Consider the following 16,319-nt stretch of genomic DNA (forward strand, 5'->3'; position numbering starts at 1 on the left):
TCCAAAACACCGCATATCGTCACTGCACCATTGATATTTAAAAAATGCTACTCTTGGAAGAAAGTTAGCACCAACCTAGACAGCATATTAAAAAGCAGAATATTACTGCCAACAAGGTCCGAGTCTAACTACAATGTATGGGTTTCCAGTTGGTATGATGTGAGCGAGTTGATATAAGAAATTGAGCACAAGAAGAATGATGCTTTGAACTGTGTGTTGCAAGGAGATCCAACAGTCCATTCTGAAGGAGATCAAGCCCTGGGATTTCTTTGGAAGGAATGATGCTAAAGCTGAAGCTCCAGTACTTTGGCCACCTCATGTGAAGAGTTGACTCTGATGCTGGGAGGATTGGGGGCAGGAGGAGAAGGGGACGACAGAGGATGAGATGGCTGGATGGCATCACGGACTCGATGGACGTGAGTCTCAGTGAACTGCGGGAGATGGTGATGGACAGGGAGGCCTGGCGTGCTGTGATTCATGGGGTCACAAAGAGTCGGACACGACTGAGGGACTGAACTGAACTGAACTGAACTGAAGTTGTTCTCACAACAAGTGTATATTTGTTAAATTTACAATGTGAGTAAAAATAACCATTTAAAGAAAACACTCAGAGAAACGAGCTATACTCACTTAAAGAGAAGTCAATGTCTCTCAGTCCTGTTCAACTCATTGTGTCCCTAGGGACTATAGGCTGCCAGGCTCCACTGTAACTCAAGGTGATTCCCTTCTCAGCGGATCTTCCAAAATCAAGGATTGAACCAGGGTGTCCTGCATTGTAGACGGATTCTTACCATCTGAACCCCAAGGAAGCCCACTCTGGTGGAAAACCTGGTGGACGCAGGAACTGAGCCCAAACCTCTGCCCCGGAGGCCTTTGCCAGGGTGGGCAAACTCATTCGTTCGGGTGTAGGCAAGGAAACGGGAAAGAGCCATCATGGGAAGCAAGCCGAGTGTTCAGCAGTCCTTGGTCTATATTGGTTCAGGCCTGGAAGGTTTGAGGTCTAGATGGCGGTTTCTCTGGTAGCGCTGGCATCTGTGGCGGGTAGGGGCAGGGAAGTGGCACCGTTTTTCTGGCGGACAGAGCGCTCACCCCCGGGAATGAGTGTCTACTCCATAGAGAGTCCCAGTGAACCCTGTAATGCTGTCTCTGTGGCGCAATCGGTTAGCGCGTTCGGCTGTTAACCGAAAGGTTGGTGGTTCGAGCCCACCCAGGGACGGTGGGGGTGCCATTTTAGGCAACACCAAAGAGACTCCCCTTTTGCCAGGAGGACACCGGAGAAGTGATGCGCCCAACGGACTTTCAGAGAAAGAGCACAGGAGTCAGGTGCTAAGGAACAGCGGCGAGGGCGCGTCCCGGGTGGATTGGAAGCGTCGGTCATTCCTGAGAGCACGGAGCGCTGATCGCCGGCGCCGAGAAGAGGACCACGAGGCGCGGGTCCGCAGCCCGGGAGGGGCGGCTTCCACACCGCTGGGTTTCGGGGTCACCTGGGCCTCGGGCGCACCCACCGTCCCCGCCTCCTGCTGCTGCCGGGAGCCGGGGAGTCGGCGGGGGCGACCCCTGAACTCAGGGTGCGCAGCTGAGGATCTGAGGATTCTGCGTTGGGTGCGGGGCCCCGAAGGCCACCTGTGGGGGCCCGAGGGGCCTCACTTCAGGGAAGAGGGGGAACCCTAAAGCAGGGCCCTCAGGAGCCGCCGTCTCCGTGCCTGAGAGAGCCTGGGGCTCCAAGGTTCCTCTTTGAGTCATAAGAGTTGGTGGTGTGGTTCGTGGTGGCGGGACCTGGGGATTTCATGGATACAGTGTTCAGGAATAGGGGTTGTCGCGTTTCCGTAGTGTAGTGGTTATCACGTTCGCCTCACACGCGAAAGGTCCCCGGTTCGAAACCGGGCGGAAACAGGCTTTCTCTCTCTTTTTCCCTCCCGGAGGTGTGCCTTCTCATTGGCAAAACCAACAGGCGCGAAAGGCACGGGGTGCGGCAGGGGACGCAGCTGGAGGAAGAGGTGGTGACCACCTGCAAGTCTCTTTATTCAGCGCTAGGAGATCTGGAGGTGGACGGATCCACTCATCATCCGCCACCCATCACCGAGCCTGACGACAGAGAAAACCGAGGTTCACAAAGAGAGCAAGACCTGGGCTCGGCAGCACGCAGCGCTACCGCTAGACCAGGAGGGACCCAGTCCGCTACGTTGTGTCGTTGCCCCAGAGCAAAAGCGACGCCCAGGAAAGGAGAGGTGAAGGCCGATGAGCCGCGAGGGCAGGGCTGGGAGCCTTGCACAGCTGCACACAGCCCTGGGCCGCTGCGACGTCGCCTTTCCAGCTTGCTGACTTTCCGAAGGGTCATCTTCCACTCACCTTTCACCTGCAGAGGCTAAACAAGGTTGTTTGTCTACAGCTCCCTGGTGGTCTAGTGGCTAGGATTCGGCGCTTTCACCGCCGCGGCCCGGGTTCGATTCCCGGTCAGGGAAAGCTTTCTTTCTTCCAGCGTCTGCATGCACACGAGTCTCTCTCTTCCTGCCCAGATCGGGACTGTATTTTGCTTAAAGGTCCAGTGCAGAACATTTCTGCACAGAGTTTCTAAATGCCGCTGAGTGCGGGCCTCAGGGTCCTGGACCTCAGGCTGGCTGTTGGAGCTGAGATGCCATGGACAGCCTGGGCTGGCCAGCTCTGGCCTCCACTCTTTTCTCCTGGCATGGTAAACCCAGACTCTTACTTAACAGAATTTCCATTCAAAGAGAATGTGAGGCTTCCGTTCCAAAAATTCATTAAAATCCCAAGCCAAAAGCTTTTGTAAGATACCAAAAGTTTGCAGGAATATGAACATCCTATATTCTGTACCTAAGTGCCCAGTTAACATCACATTCTTTCTTTGGATGAGAGTTATGACATCACTTGATAGTAACGTGCGGATATCTCGGGATTGTTCCTTTGTTTTGGCGTCCCTCTCAAAGCTAACTTCTGTGGGACCTGTCTTCCAAGGCCAGCGAACAGCTTTACCGTCCGGAAGAGGGCCCTCTTGGCCCTTCAGGCACCTGGAATCCGCTCTCTGTAGGATGTAGAGAAGCTATATGTGTGGTAGTCGCTCAGTCCTTTTGGACTTTTTTCCATCCCTTGGGCCGATTACTCCAGGCAAGAATACTGGAGTAGGTTGCCATTTCCTTCTCCAGGGGAATCTCCCAGCCCAGGTCTCCTGTATGGAACCAGCGAGGACCAAAAGAAAGACAACCACAATGCATTGGCCGGGAATCGAACCCGGGTCTCCCGCGTGGGAGGCGAGAATTCTACCACTGAACCACCAATGCCACTGAAGAGAGAGTATTTGCAAGGGTAACCTAGATGGAGGTTTACTCAGGTCTTTCTCAAGTGCAGGCCACTCAGGCCCTGTGCTTGTAGGATGGTCTAGGCTTTCATCCTCCGCCCTCCGCGGCGCCGGCTGCCCTCTGCCCTCTGGCCTCCTGCGGGTTGCTTTGGCGGGCACTCAGGTGTGCTTTGGATCCGTCGGAGTGGTGGAACCGCCTGGTGCTCATGCTCACCGGCTGAGTCTTGCCCAACTCTTTGCGACCCCTCGGACTCTAGCCCACCAGGCTCCTCTGTCCATGGGATTTCCACGCTCCTTTGCTAGAAACCCATCGAGGCAGTGCAGCTGCCCCCTTGGCTCCTGCCTGGCTCCCTGTGCCCTGCAGGGAGCATAACGTGTTCTGTCAGGACACAGAGGGGAAGAATCCTTCCGTGTGGTTGGAGGATGGAGAACCAGATGGGAAATGCTGCAAAGAGAGGGGAATATTCTCAAAAGCTTCCCAGAACTGCTGTGTGGGTGCTGTCGGTTGGGTGGCTGCCCTAGGACAAGAATGCTTAGTCTTGTGTTCTGGCCTTGACCCAGTCCCAGGTCCAGTCTGAATTCAAGCACAGAGGCACCCAGCTTTCCCACACGTATGTCATTCAGCCTCTCTCCAAAGCGGAGTTCTGAACCACCTTTTCTATCTCAGTGAATAGCAACCACGTGGGTCTTTTTTTGTTTTTTCCTTTAACTTTGTTTTGCTGAAATGTAACTCAGGAATATAAAAAAGGTTTAGCTTCAGAGATATTAGAGCTCTCCATGCTACAAACAAGAATAAAATTTAAGTTGATAATAAGGATGACTCTCGAATACTTTTAACACGCTAGAGAATTCTAATACTTGATGTATAATTACATAGAAAATATTTGTCCTGTCATGCTCCCAGAGATGACTCTTGGTATGCACCACACTACTTTAATTATTTGGGTCTAAAAACTACCTCATGGTTACTTTCAGATTTATTATTTATAAAATTTAAAATTATGTGTCCCAGTAAATTAAATATACCATATAAAATCTTTTAAAACAGGATTAAGTCTTTTGAGTTAAGAAATCATAGTGACTTAATTATTCCCCTTTCAATTTGGGGTCAGCGTTTTTAGGTATCATCTAATGTGTGATTCTAAGCAGCATTTATCAGACACGACTCAGCTCCAATCGCGATTTGAAGATATATCATTAACTTTAAGTTCTTTGATATTAAATTGGTTCAATTAAAGAATAATCTTTGCCTGGAGAATTTCTAATTAAGTAGAAATAATAATGCCCATATTTTTGTAGGGCAGCTCTCGATTTTATAGGAGAGTTCTCGATTACCAGCTAAAGAGAATGTGTCAGTACCTTTAGGAGATATTCCTGAATGTAGCCATACATCACTTGAAGAAGAGTACAACACATGGACTCTCTAAGTTAAGACCTATTGCTTACCTAAAGTACCCCTTTATTAAAAAAAAAAAAAATTCCTGATTCTTAGTTACCTGCCTTCTAGATCTCAAGTCACCGATTTTCCCATGTGGTATGTAATTCTTTTTTTAGTCACTGCTGGGGTCCTTAGGTGCTGGCAGGCAGATGAACCTGAGAAGAACATGGCAGGTTGTTCTCCTGCTGTGATTCTTATTTGTGTGTGTGTGTGTGTGTGTGTATCTTATTTTTGATGCCTCCTGGTGTGAATGGACCAAGGAGTGGGACCTTGACTTTACTCCTGATACAGCAGTTTTCCAGGAGAACGGCCTGGTACCTGGTGAGCACCTACTAAGTGCTTGCTGACTGAAGGACTCCTAATGCACAGTTCCGGAAAACTGATGAAGAGGACAGAATGTGGGTAAGATCCACAGAGGTCTAGAGTATAAGGGACAGAAAGGCACAAACTCCAAAAGGGAGAGAAAAGGGCAGAGAGAAATGTCCTAGAACCTAGAGACATCTCGACTGAGTACGGAAAATCCGAAGAGCTCTTCTTTCGTCACCAACTTCAACTGAGGAATCAGTGGAAGGGGAACCAAGAACTCTAAGGATCCAGGTTTCTGTAGCTTGCAACAATTTGTCTCAAATGAGACACTTTTTGCAGATGTAGCCCCGTACTGTTGAGATATCATACAGAGAGAGTCTCGGGCTTGCAAATGCACCCATATACCAGAGGGAGACCCCCCATTAGATTGTGTGCATCCAACCAAAGCCAAAATACAACTCATGGAGGGAAGAGGGTAAATGTCTGGGACCAGTGGGGTTGTTTTGTTTTTGTTTTTGTTTTTGCTTTTTTACATCCTGTAATCCATAAGCTGCTCTGCAAGAGGCTCTCCAGAGTCATTCTGGCTCGTCTTGTCTGGACTCAATGACTTGGTCACCACTGAAAACAGTTACAATTATTAGAATACTTTCCAATCAGCTTGGAAGCTTAGCTGCTGAATATGTGCAATCTCTGGGAAATGCACACATTGTCTTTTCGTTGTACCTGCCGCTAAGTTGAGTCAGTAGGGCACAAATCCCTTTGTTAGAGTAACAGACAGGTGTATTGACAATTTCTTGTGACGGCAAGACCGTGAAGAAAAAGACTCTTTCCTTGAGTCGGCAAAATACACTGGAATATAAATTAGCACATCTTTTCAGGGAAAACTAAGAACATAAAGAGATGCCTTCAGTTTCTAGCCAAGGTGCAGTGACAGAAATCAGATTAACCCTCCTTCCAAATCTCACTCTCCACCTTTGTCCCACTCCCAAAGGAATAAAAAACACAAAAATACGTGAAATACTGATTTCTAAGACACTGGAAATCAGGCAGCAAAGGATAGCAAGCCTTGAGAGGTGACAAACAAACAAGATGAGTCTTGTCATGGGCCCACCTTCCTGCTTTCAGTGAGTTCCCAAGCTGGGCACCAAGAGGAGGATTTCAGGTCAATTTTTCATTTGACTCTGGAGATGAAGCTGAAATTCGGTAGAGAGTAAGGCAGCTAGAGCTCACAGGACAAAAATCCAGTGATTCTTATTTGCAAAGTAGATGTAAAGAGCAAAGGTATGGATATCAAAGCTGAAAGGGGAGTTCGGGGAATTGGGAAATTAGGATTTACCTATATACACTATTGATGCTATGTATGACAGTGCCCTTATGGCAGAAAGTGAGGAAGAACTAAAGAGCCTCTTGATGAAAGTGAAAGAGGAGAGTGAAAATGTTGTTTTAAAGCTCAACATCAGAAATCTAAGATCAGGGCATCCAGTCCCATTACTTCATGGCAAATAGATGGGGAAACAGTAGAAACCATGGCAGACTTCCTTTTTCTGAGCTCCAAAATCACTGCAGATGGTGACTGCAGCCATGATATTAAAAGATGCTTACTCCTTGGAAGGAAAGTTATCACCAACCTAGACAGCATATTAAAAAGCAGAGATATTACTTTGCCAACAAAGGTCCGTCTACTCAAGGCTATGGTTTTTCCAGTGGTTGTGTATGGATGTGAGAGTTGGATATAAAGAAAGTTGAGCACAGAAGAATTGATGCTTTTGAACTGTGGTGTTAGAGAAGACTCTTGAGAGTCCCCTCGACGGCAAGGAGATCCAACCAGCCCATCCTAAAGGAGATCAGTCCTGGGTGTTCATGGGAAGGACTGATGTTGAAACTGAATCTCCAATATTTTCTCCACCTCATGCGAAGAGCTGACTCATTTGAAAAGATCCTGATGCTGGGAAAGATTGAGGGCAGGAGAAGAAGGGGATGACAGAGGATGAGATGGTTGGATGGCATCACCAACTCAGTGGACATAGGTTTGGGTGGACTCCGGGAGTTGGTGATGGACAGGGAGGCCTGGTGTGTTACGGTTCATGGGGTCACAAAGAGTCAAACATGACTGAGCGACTGAACTGAGTGTATGGCATAGGGAATTACTGGATGCTCTGTGGTTACCTAAATGAGAAGGAAATCCTAAAAGAGGGGATATATGTATATGTATAGCCGATTCACTGTGCTATTAACACAACATCGTAATTAACACATTGTAAGGCAGTTATACTCAAATAAAAGTTAATAATAAAAAAAAGAAACATGAAGAAAGGTCCAGTGATGAGACAGTGGGAGACAGAGAATGCTGGGATATGAAAGGGTCTCCCTCAAGTACTCAGCAGAGTAATGATCCGGGTATCCTTATGAAGAAAGTGCCTGAGGCCAAGGAAAGAACATTTTTAAAGGATCCTGGAACAACGCCTGGTGCTCACCACACAGGACAAGCAATCGCATGTAAGTGATCTCCCCACACAGACTGGACTACTTATAACTCATGGGCCATTGGGAAGAACATTCAAAAAACTCTTGTGAGGGACAGGGAGGCTTGGCTGTTAAAATGCTGCACTCAGTATCCCCGTAAATTTGGAAAACTCAGCAGCGGCCACAGGACTGGAAAAGGTCGGTTTTCATTCCACTCCCAAACAAAGGCAGTGCCAAAGAATGTTCCAACTACCACACAATTGTGCTTATCTCACATGTTGGCAAAGTAATGGTCAAAATTCTCACTGTGAGGTTTTCACAGTATGTAAACTGAGAACGTCCATATGTGCAAGCTGGATTCAGAAAAGGCAGAGGAACCAGAGATCAAATTGCCAACATCCGTTGATTCATAGTAAAAGCAAGAGGGTTCCAGAAAAATATCTACTTCTGCTTTCTTGAGTACGCCAAAGACTTTGACTGTGTGGATCACAACAAACTGTGGAAAATTCTTCAAGAGATGGGAATACCAGACCACCTTACCTGCCTCCTGAGAAATCTGTATGCAGGTCAAGAAGCAGCAGTTAGAATCAGACATGAAAGAACGGACTGGTTCCAAACTGGGAAAGGAGTATGTCAAGACTGTGTGCTGTCACCCTGCTTATTTAACTTCTATGCAAAGTACATCATGTGAAATGCCTGCCGGGATGAAGCACAAGCTGGAATCTACATTTCTGCAAGAAATATCAATACCCTTATATATGCAGACGACACCAGGTTTATGGCAGAAAGCGAAGAGGAAGTAAAGAGCCTCTTGATGAAAGTGAAAGAGGAGAGTGAAAAAGCTGGCTTAATATTCAACATCCAAAAAAGTAAGATCATGGCATCCGATCCCATCACTTCATGGCAAATAGATGGGGAAACAATGGAAACAGTGAGAGACTTTATTTTCTTGGGCTCCAAAATCACTGTACATGGGGACCACTCCATGAAATTAAAAGACGCTTGCTCCTTGGAAGAAAAGCTATGACCAACCCTGACAGCATATTAAAAAGCAGAGATATTCCTTTGCCAACACAGGTCAGTCTAATCAAAGCTATGGTTCTTCCAGTAGTCGTGTATGGATGTGAGAGTTGGACTATAAAGGAAACTGAGTACCAAAGAATTGATGCGTTTAAACTGGTGTTGGAGAAGCCTCTTGAGAGCCCCTTGGACTGCAAGGAGATCCAACCAGTCCATCCTAAAGGAAATCAATCCTGAATACTCATCAGAAGAACTAATGCTGAAGTTGAAGCTCCAATATTTTGGCCACCTGGTGGGAAGAGCTGACTCAGTGTAAAAGTCTCTGATGCTGGGAAAGATTGAAGGCAAGAGGAGGAGTGGGTGGCTGAGGATGAGATGGTTGGATGGCATCACCGACTCAATACACATGCATTTGAACAAACTCCAGGGTTTGGTGAGAGACAGGGAAGCCTGATGTGTTGCTGTCCTTGGATCGCTACTGAAATGAAGAAACTGGGGAACAGTTCCTTACAACCAGAAAGCTCCATAGGGCCTACAACCAGCCCATCTTTCTCTGCTCTGAGTCACCTTGTAGAACAAGCCACAGTCAGCGAATCCAAGGAGGGCACAGGACAAAGCTGACTGCAGGATACTTTGACCGCCTGATATCCCCTCACCTTTTCATCTGGGCCCTACATCGTCTCTACCTGTGACACCTATTATTCTCTGAAAACCAAGAAGTTCGTCCCTTGTGAAGACACTTCGATTTCCCTCACGATCCAGCACACCCGCGGGACAATCTGATTTGAGTCAGAGAACAAAAGGGAACGAATTCAACTCTATACCGCGGTTTCCAGCCAAAGACACAAGGATGAAGAGTGTCAGGTCTGCGGATTGAGCTGATCCAGGAGGAAAAGCAGCCGGTCCTCTAGCCGCTATCAGGGGAGGCCCCCGAATCAGGTCACGATCAGGGAGTAGATGGACCCGCCCATCACCAGCTGAGTACCAAGTGGCCCCTGCTTCGCAAGTTAGCAGGTTCAGAAAGAGAGCTTGACCTCTCACCACACCTGGATTCCAGGTCTTCCCTCACGACCTGCGGAGCCTACCTTGTCCAGTTCTTGGATGAGGCTGAACCTCTGATCCAGGGGTTGGGCGGGCGTCGTTGCGCTTTGTCACACCTTCGGGGGCAGGGGATGGATCCGTCCCCTCGGCGCGCTCCACTCGCCGGCCCCAAATCCCTGTGCCTACCATTTCTGCTGCACGGAGCCGTGTGTCTGTGGTCCCTCGGGCGTCCGCTGTGCGTCCACCCTAACGGGGAGAGGACCACCTCACCCTCGTCCCGTCCACGTGGGACGTCAGCATGCCGGACGCGACAGAAAACGATGAATCCGCTCCTCTGTCTGGACGTGGGAGGTGACAACTAGGACCTGCAGGGGAGGAAAGCAAGGCGAAATCTCGAGAAACGCCCTGATCTAAAGCCCTTTTCAAGTCTGCCTCTTTGGGAACTCAGGCCTCTAGCGCGCTTGAGGTGCTGTCGCGCTCACACTCTCGACCGCACTCGGAGTCCACGCGGAACCAGGAGGAGCCCTGCGGCCTGGGGGCCGGTGCGCATGCGGCCCGCGCCTGCCTCGGGGTCTGAGCCCGTGAACCTCAGACGCGAAGGCAACGCTGCACTGAGAAAAGGAGGAAAGCCACTGCTGGAGGAAAGGGCACGTGCATTCCCCAGATTGAGAAGCTCTACTGCTAAAGGAAACCAGAGACAGACAGACACACAGACAACCTTGCATTAAACCCTTTCAGCGAAAAGAAACTCTGCCTGCTGTGAGGTACATACGAAGACCCTTCAAGACACCGGCTTTCTGAAAAACAAAACAAAACAAAACAAAACGCCTTTACCTCTCTTAAACTCGCGCTCCACGACCTGTTGAACAGCAAAATTATAAAAGGAAAACAAGAGGCGTTTCAGACATTGTAAAATGTAAAACTCAGCGGTCCTTCAAGAAGAATCTCAAGTTTGGAATGAAAACGGTTAGATCTGCGTGGACCGCGCCTGGCTCCTCTGCGGCTTTATGCTGGGCCTGGTAGGCAAAGGAATTCAACAAATGACCCAAGCCTCAGTCTTTGCTGCGGTTCCTGCTAAACGTGAAAGCGTGATGCAAGTCTGGACTGAAACTAGAGGACTAGCATCAGCCACAGACGCAGGAATCTGAGGAACCCCCGGTGCTAGGCGGCGCCGGAGAAGCGCTGCTCTGAAAGGCCTGCGAGAGAGGAGCGCACGGGTCAGGCGGGGCAGAGGGGAGGGCGGGTCCTCTGTTTCCCGAGTGGGATTGGAAGCATCGAGCCAGGTCCCCGCTGGCGCCATGAAAGGGACTCCAAGGCACTGGATCTGCCTCTGGAAGGGCTGTGTCCACCTTGACGGACGTGGGGCCAACCTGGGGCTCAGACGCACCTTACTGCCCCCGCTCCGGAGGCTTCTGAGAACTGGGGAGTCAGGGGAGGCGACCTCTGCTCTTGGGCGCAAAGCTGGCACACAGGGACCTCGCCCGCCCCGGGAGAGGCGAGGAACCCTAAATCAGGCCCTTTCAGGAACTGCAGATCCTTGCCTGACGGATTGTTTTCAGAGTCCTCTTCCTTTGAAAATTTGAAGGTCAGGTGTGTTCAAACATGCAGTTCTTGAATATGTCACTAGACACAAGTGGTCATGTGGTTTCCGTAGTGTAGTGGTTATCACGTTCGCCTAACACGCGAAAGGTCCCCGGTTCGAAACCGGGCGGAAACAACTTCACTTTCCTCCAAGGTTTTAGATTCACATTTTAAATACAAAATAGAGGTCTGCCTCGTGGAATGAGGCTTGCAGCTTCAGCTTCAGCATCAGTCCTCCCAAAGAATATTCAGGGTTGATTTCCTTTAGGACTGACTGGTTTCATCTCTCCTTGACCTGCATACAGGTTTTTCTGGAGGCAGGTAAGATGGTCTGCTATTCCCACCTCTTGAAGAATTTTCCATATTTTGTTGTGATCCACACAGTCAAAGGCTTTAGTGGAGTCAATGAAGCAGAAATAGATGTCTTTCTGGAATTCTCTTGCTTTTTCTATGATGCAATGGAGGGAAAATGCAGGGAAAAAAAGGAGGAAATGGATAGAACCAAATTAATTGGAGAAATATACGGAAAAGGTTAACTAGAGAGTGCTACAAACAATGGAGGAAATGTCCTTGGTAAAAGGCGTTTACAGGGTGATGACGATGAGCCTACTCTTTCATGCATTCTAGGATTCCCAGTCAACCTGCTTTCCTCCAGAGATCCTCTCTGAGGATCAGAGACTACCTGGACGTAAGTCCTTGTGTGTGTGTGTGTGTGTGTGTGTGTGTGTGTGTGTGTGAGTGTGTGTACACAAGACACAGAGGAGTAGGGTAGTAGTGGAGCATGGGAGAGAATGCATAGACCAGAAACAATCATACATCATTTACATTCTAAAAGAGTGAGACACGTCCTTGGGTGGGCTCAAGCCACGAACTTTTCGGTTAACAGACGAATGAGCTAACCCATTGCTTCCCAAAGTCAGTTGGGAGGAGAGGTTAAACCCTCACTCGCACAGAAAGCAAGCATACTTAGGGAACTGGGCGGAGCCGCCTGTGTTTCGCAGAATGGCATTTCCACTTCCGAGCCTCGGACAACCTGAGAGATGGAGTCCACTCAGCCTGTTCGTTCCCGTCGGGAAGCCGGGAGGTTCCGAGGGCAGAAGGTCTCCAGAGCATCCTCGCCGCCGCAGATGTCAGCGCCCAAGAGAAGCCGCGAGCTTGAGCCGAGGGGCCCCAGAAAGAAGCTGATGGCTCCCGGTTTGATCCGCCTTCGTCCGACCGTTTGCGCTTCTGGACATCGGTTTAGTAAATGGGGTGCGTGTGGCTGCAGCTGGAAAGAGATCAGTTTGTTGTGATCCACACAATGTAAGGCTTTAGCTGTCTTTTGAGGACGGGAAATGAAAGATGTGAAGAGGGCGAATAGATCCGAGGAAGGCCAAGGGGAGGAGAGAACAGAGAATGAGCCAGAGGGAGAAAGGGACTTCACGAGAGAGGAGCGGGCTGCTATCGCGGCGGGGGCCGTCGCTGGGTTGGGGAGATCACAGCGCCTGACTCTGGCGCAGCTCCCACGCTTTCCTGAGGTGTCCGGGAATCCCGTTCACCCCAAACCGCAAAGCTGCTGGCCTTGCATTTGTTCTGGCAGTTTCCTTTGCTTGTTGTAAAATTCTGGGTCTTATATCATGTATAGGAATGTTTTCCACTGTAAAACCTTATTTTTTTTTAATTGGGGGATTTTTAAAGCAAGGAATTGGACTACTGTTCCCCTTTTGATGAGCTGATCAGAGGAACTAGTAAACTGGCAGATCCCACTAGCCCAGGAGGTTACTGTTGGTCAGACAGGATTCCTTCACTCTCTCTTGAAAGTTCCACTGCCACTGAAAGATATCAGTAACTTAAAAGAAAACCACACCCAGACTTCATGCAGTGCAGTGCCAAAATGTAAGAGCTTACACTCAATGGTGACATGCAAAGTGCCATGTGCTGAGGCACCGTCTACAAGTTTTACATGGATGTACTCACTTTATCCTTTCAACATGCTTCTAGCATATCATCATCCTCATTTCACATATGAGAAATCTGAGACATGGAAGGTTAAATAACTTGTCTAGTCACTCAGTCAGTGAGTGGGATCTGAAAGCAGCAATTTGAACTGGAGCCTGCCTGGCTCCACAGGTTATGGTGCTAGCCAAAGGGGAACAGAAATGGTAAAAATGTTTGGCAAGAGATTTAAGCCTGCATGTTTCTTTGACAAAACACCAAGGAGGAGTCATGTAACACAAATAAAACTGCAGTGTCCTCATGACCCACTTGCCTGGCAAACACCTTTCTTATTCCAAGAGCTGCTCCCCTTGAATCCCCAACTTATACACACCTTCTGCAAGAACTAGATTTTCCCTCCCCTTAATCCTTTCCTCTCACCTTTCCAATACCTCTTTCACAGCTCTTCTGTTCTTTCACTTCCAGGTCATTCATTTTTTTTTTTAATTTAAAAACCTTAAATATATCTAAAGAAATAAATAAGCAGTCATCCGTAGTTCCACCTCCTAGAATGGACTGCTGTTAACATCTTTGCACATTTTCCTTCAAATCTATTTTTACATTATTCTAAGTAGCAAAAGCGCATGGGTTCATGCTAAATCGTTTCAGTCCTGTCTGACTCTTTGGGACCCAATGACTGTAGCCTGCCAGGCTCCTCTGACCATGAGAGGATTCCAGGTAAGAATATGGAGTGGATGGCCATACCCTCCTCCAGGGAATCTTCCTGAACCAGGGATAGACCCCATATCTCTTGTGTCTCTTGCATTGGCAGGTGGGTTCTTTACCATTAGTATCACTTGGGAAGCCCCTAAACTCTATGTGTTATTTTACAAAATTGAAATGGTGCAGAAAATACAAATATGTAAAATTTTGAAACATCTTAAATTCAAAAGTAACTTCTGTTAATGTAAGTAAATGATAATGGAGTCATTTAGGTATATCAACTGAGAGACGGAGAAGCCAATGGCACCCCACTCCAGTCCTCTTGCCTGGAAAATCCCATGGACGGAGGAGCCTGGTAGGCTGAAGTCCATGGGGTTGCACAGAGTTGGACATGACTGAAGTGACTCAGCAACAGCAGCAGCAACCAAGAAAAGTATATATATATATGCTCTTATATGATTGAGCTCTTATAGAATCTATTCTGACTTTAAAGTATTTCAATTTACTAGTGTATAAATTTAATGAAAAAATGGAAAAATGAAGATACTATTGAACTTTCAATCAAATTGCTTACCTTAAGAGACATACATTTCTAAAGAACCCTCTAGTGCTAATAATAATAATGAATGTCATTGAATTAAGGTATTAAGATTTGGAACGATTCTTCTCGTTATTTTTTAAAACATCAAATTTCTTAAGAATTAATTTTAAAATAATACAATCTATCCATTTCAAGTTTGATGACTTTTGACAAGTGGATGTACCTATGGAACCACTACCCAGTTCAAGAACATCCCCAGCACTCCAAAATATCCCCTTGAGCCCCTTTGCCATCAACCCCCTGCCACTCCCTGTCCCAGGGGCTCAGTGATCTAGTTCTCATCACTAGGGATTAGTTTGCCTCATCTAGTAATTCCCATAGGTGGCCCCGCAGAGTATGTACTCTTTTCATCCCTCAGGGTGAAGTTTTAATCCTTATTGTTGCCATGCATCAGAAATTTGTTTCATTTTATTGAAGAGTAGTATTTCTTGGAGTGACCATGTCACAATCATATCTATTCACTTTGCGCTGGACATGTGAATGGTTTTCAATTTGGGGACTATTATGAACAAAGCTACTATGAGCAAGTCCCTTTTGTGGGCATATGTTTTATAAATCCCATTTTAAATTTTCTATTGTTTAATATACATTTATTTTGTGAATGGATGTTTCATTCATCATGACAAAATTTATTGAAATGTTTAAAAATGTATTCAAATGTTACAAAAGACTGAAGCGCCAGCTTATCTTTGATTGTTTCCTCCTGGAAGATACTTAATATTGGCCACCTTCTGTGCCAGCTGTGTTATTTGATTATCTCATTTAATCTACACAATAGCTTCATGAAGTACTTATTATTTCTTTCATATGACACTTGCAAAATTGGCCTAGCAAATTGGAGTTGACCCAAGGTCAAAAGGAAGTTAAGTGGTGGCACCAGGATTAATAGGAGGCCCCCTGAGGGGGCTCATTACGTTTGGGCTAAATGGTCTCTGCTGTTCCTGGTTCCTGGTTTCCTGTCTACCTTTCGCCCTCGATCTGTGTGCTTGAGGCTGACCCTGCAAACCAGCATTTCCAGGTCTTTCTTGCCCATGGAACCCAATGGGTGCAGCCAAACAGATGAGATCAGAAGGGAGAGGGGAGGAATGTGCATGATGAATGTTGCCTGCCATATCAGCAAACAAAGCATGCTGTGCCATCTAGCCACCAGCCACTACCGACCTTAATGAGTGCATTAAGAAGACACCTATCTGTTGTTGGAGCAGGAAATGGGAATCCACTGCAGTATTCTTGCCTGGAAAATCCCATAAAGAGAGGAGCCTGGTGGGCTACAGTCCATGGTGTCCCACAGAGTTGGATATGACTGAGCATGCATGACTGAACACAGACTGTGGGATCTTAGTTCTACAAACCCTGGCCCACAGCTGTGAAAGCACCAAGTTCTAACCACTAGACTGCCAGGGACTTCTTATCACATCTTAAGATGTCAGTTACCTGGGTGTAAACTTCATCGAAGCACTTCATTGCATGTATACTTGAAAACTGCAAGAGACTAGATCATAAATGTTCTCATCACAAAAAAGAAATGAGAATTATGTGATGGGATGGAGGTGCTAGTAAACGCTCTGGTGGGAATCATTTTGCCAAATATAACTATCCAATCAACGTGCTCAACTCACACAGTGTTATGTCAATTATGTCTCAAAAAAGTTGGAGAAAACAATTTTTGAAAAAAAGAAAGAAACCTGTGTTACTTCTTCGGAATCCATCAAAAGCCAAGGGGGACACGCTCCAGTGCCGCAAGTTCAAGTGCAATACAGCTGGGGAGGAGGAAGGACTGCTTACTCACTGGTCACCTGCCCAAGGTTGTCTGCTTTGGCTCCAGCAGCTGGTGGGAACTAGACTGGCCTTCACCAGCACCAGGAGAACTGGGTCCCTGCAGGCTCCCACTTCATCCTCATGAGGTGTTTCGATGAGGA

At 47.4% G+C, this 16,319-nt stretch overlaps 5 non-coding genes across 5 annotated transcripts; 4 read left to right on the forward strand and 1 right to left on the reverse strand.

The window, feature by feature from the left end:
* Positions 1-1,142: 1,142 nt before the first annotated feature.
* On the forward strand, positions 1,143-1,216 carry TRNAN-GUU. Its single transcript has one exon. It is a non-coding gene; the product is annotated as a tRNA-Asn (tRNA).
* Positions 1,217-1,820: 604 nt separating this feature from the next.
* Positions 1,821-1,893, forward strand: TRNAV-CAC. Its single transcript has one exon. It is a non-coding gene; the product is annotated as a tRNA-Val (tRNA).
* A 497-nt stretch (positions 1,894-2,390) lies between these two features.
* On the forward strand, positions 2,391-2,462 carry TRNAE-UUC. Its single transcript has one exon. It is a non-coding gene; the product is annotated as a tRNA-Glu (tRNA).
* A 763-nt stretch (positions 2,463-3,225) lies between these two features.
* Positions 3,226-3,296, reverse strand: TRNAG-CCC. The gene has a single exon. It is a non-coding gene; the product is annotated as a tRNA-Gly (tRNA).
* Positions 3,297-11,225: 7,929 nt separating this feature from the next.
* On the forward strand, positions 11,226-11,298 carry TRNAV-AAC. The gene has a single exon. It is a non-coding gene; the product is annotated as a tRNA-Val (tRNA).
* Positions 11,299-16,319: the final 5,021 nt, after the last annotated feature.

The sequence above is a fragment of the Capra hircus genome, unplaced genomic scaffold (genome assembly GCF_001704415.2).
Source record: "Capra hircus breed San Clemente unplaced genomic scaffold, ASM170441v1, whole genome shotgun sequence".
Taxonomy (NCBI): domain Eukaryota; kingdom Metazoa; phylum Chordata; class Mammalia; order Artiodactyla; family Bovidae; genus Capra; species Capra hircus.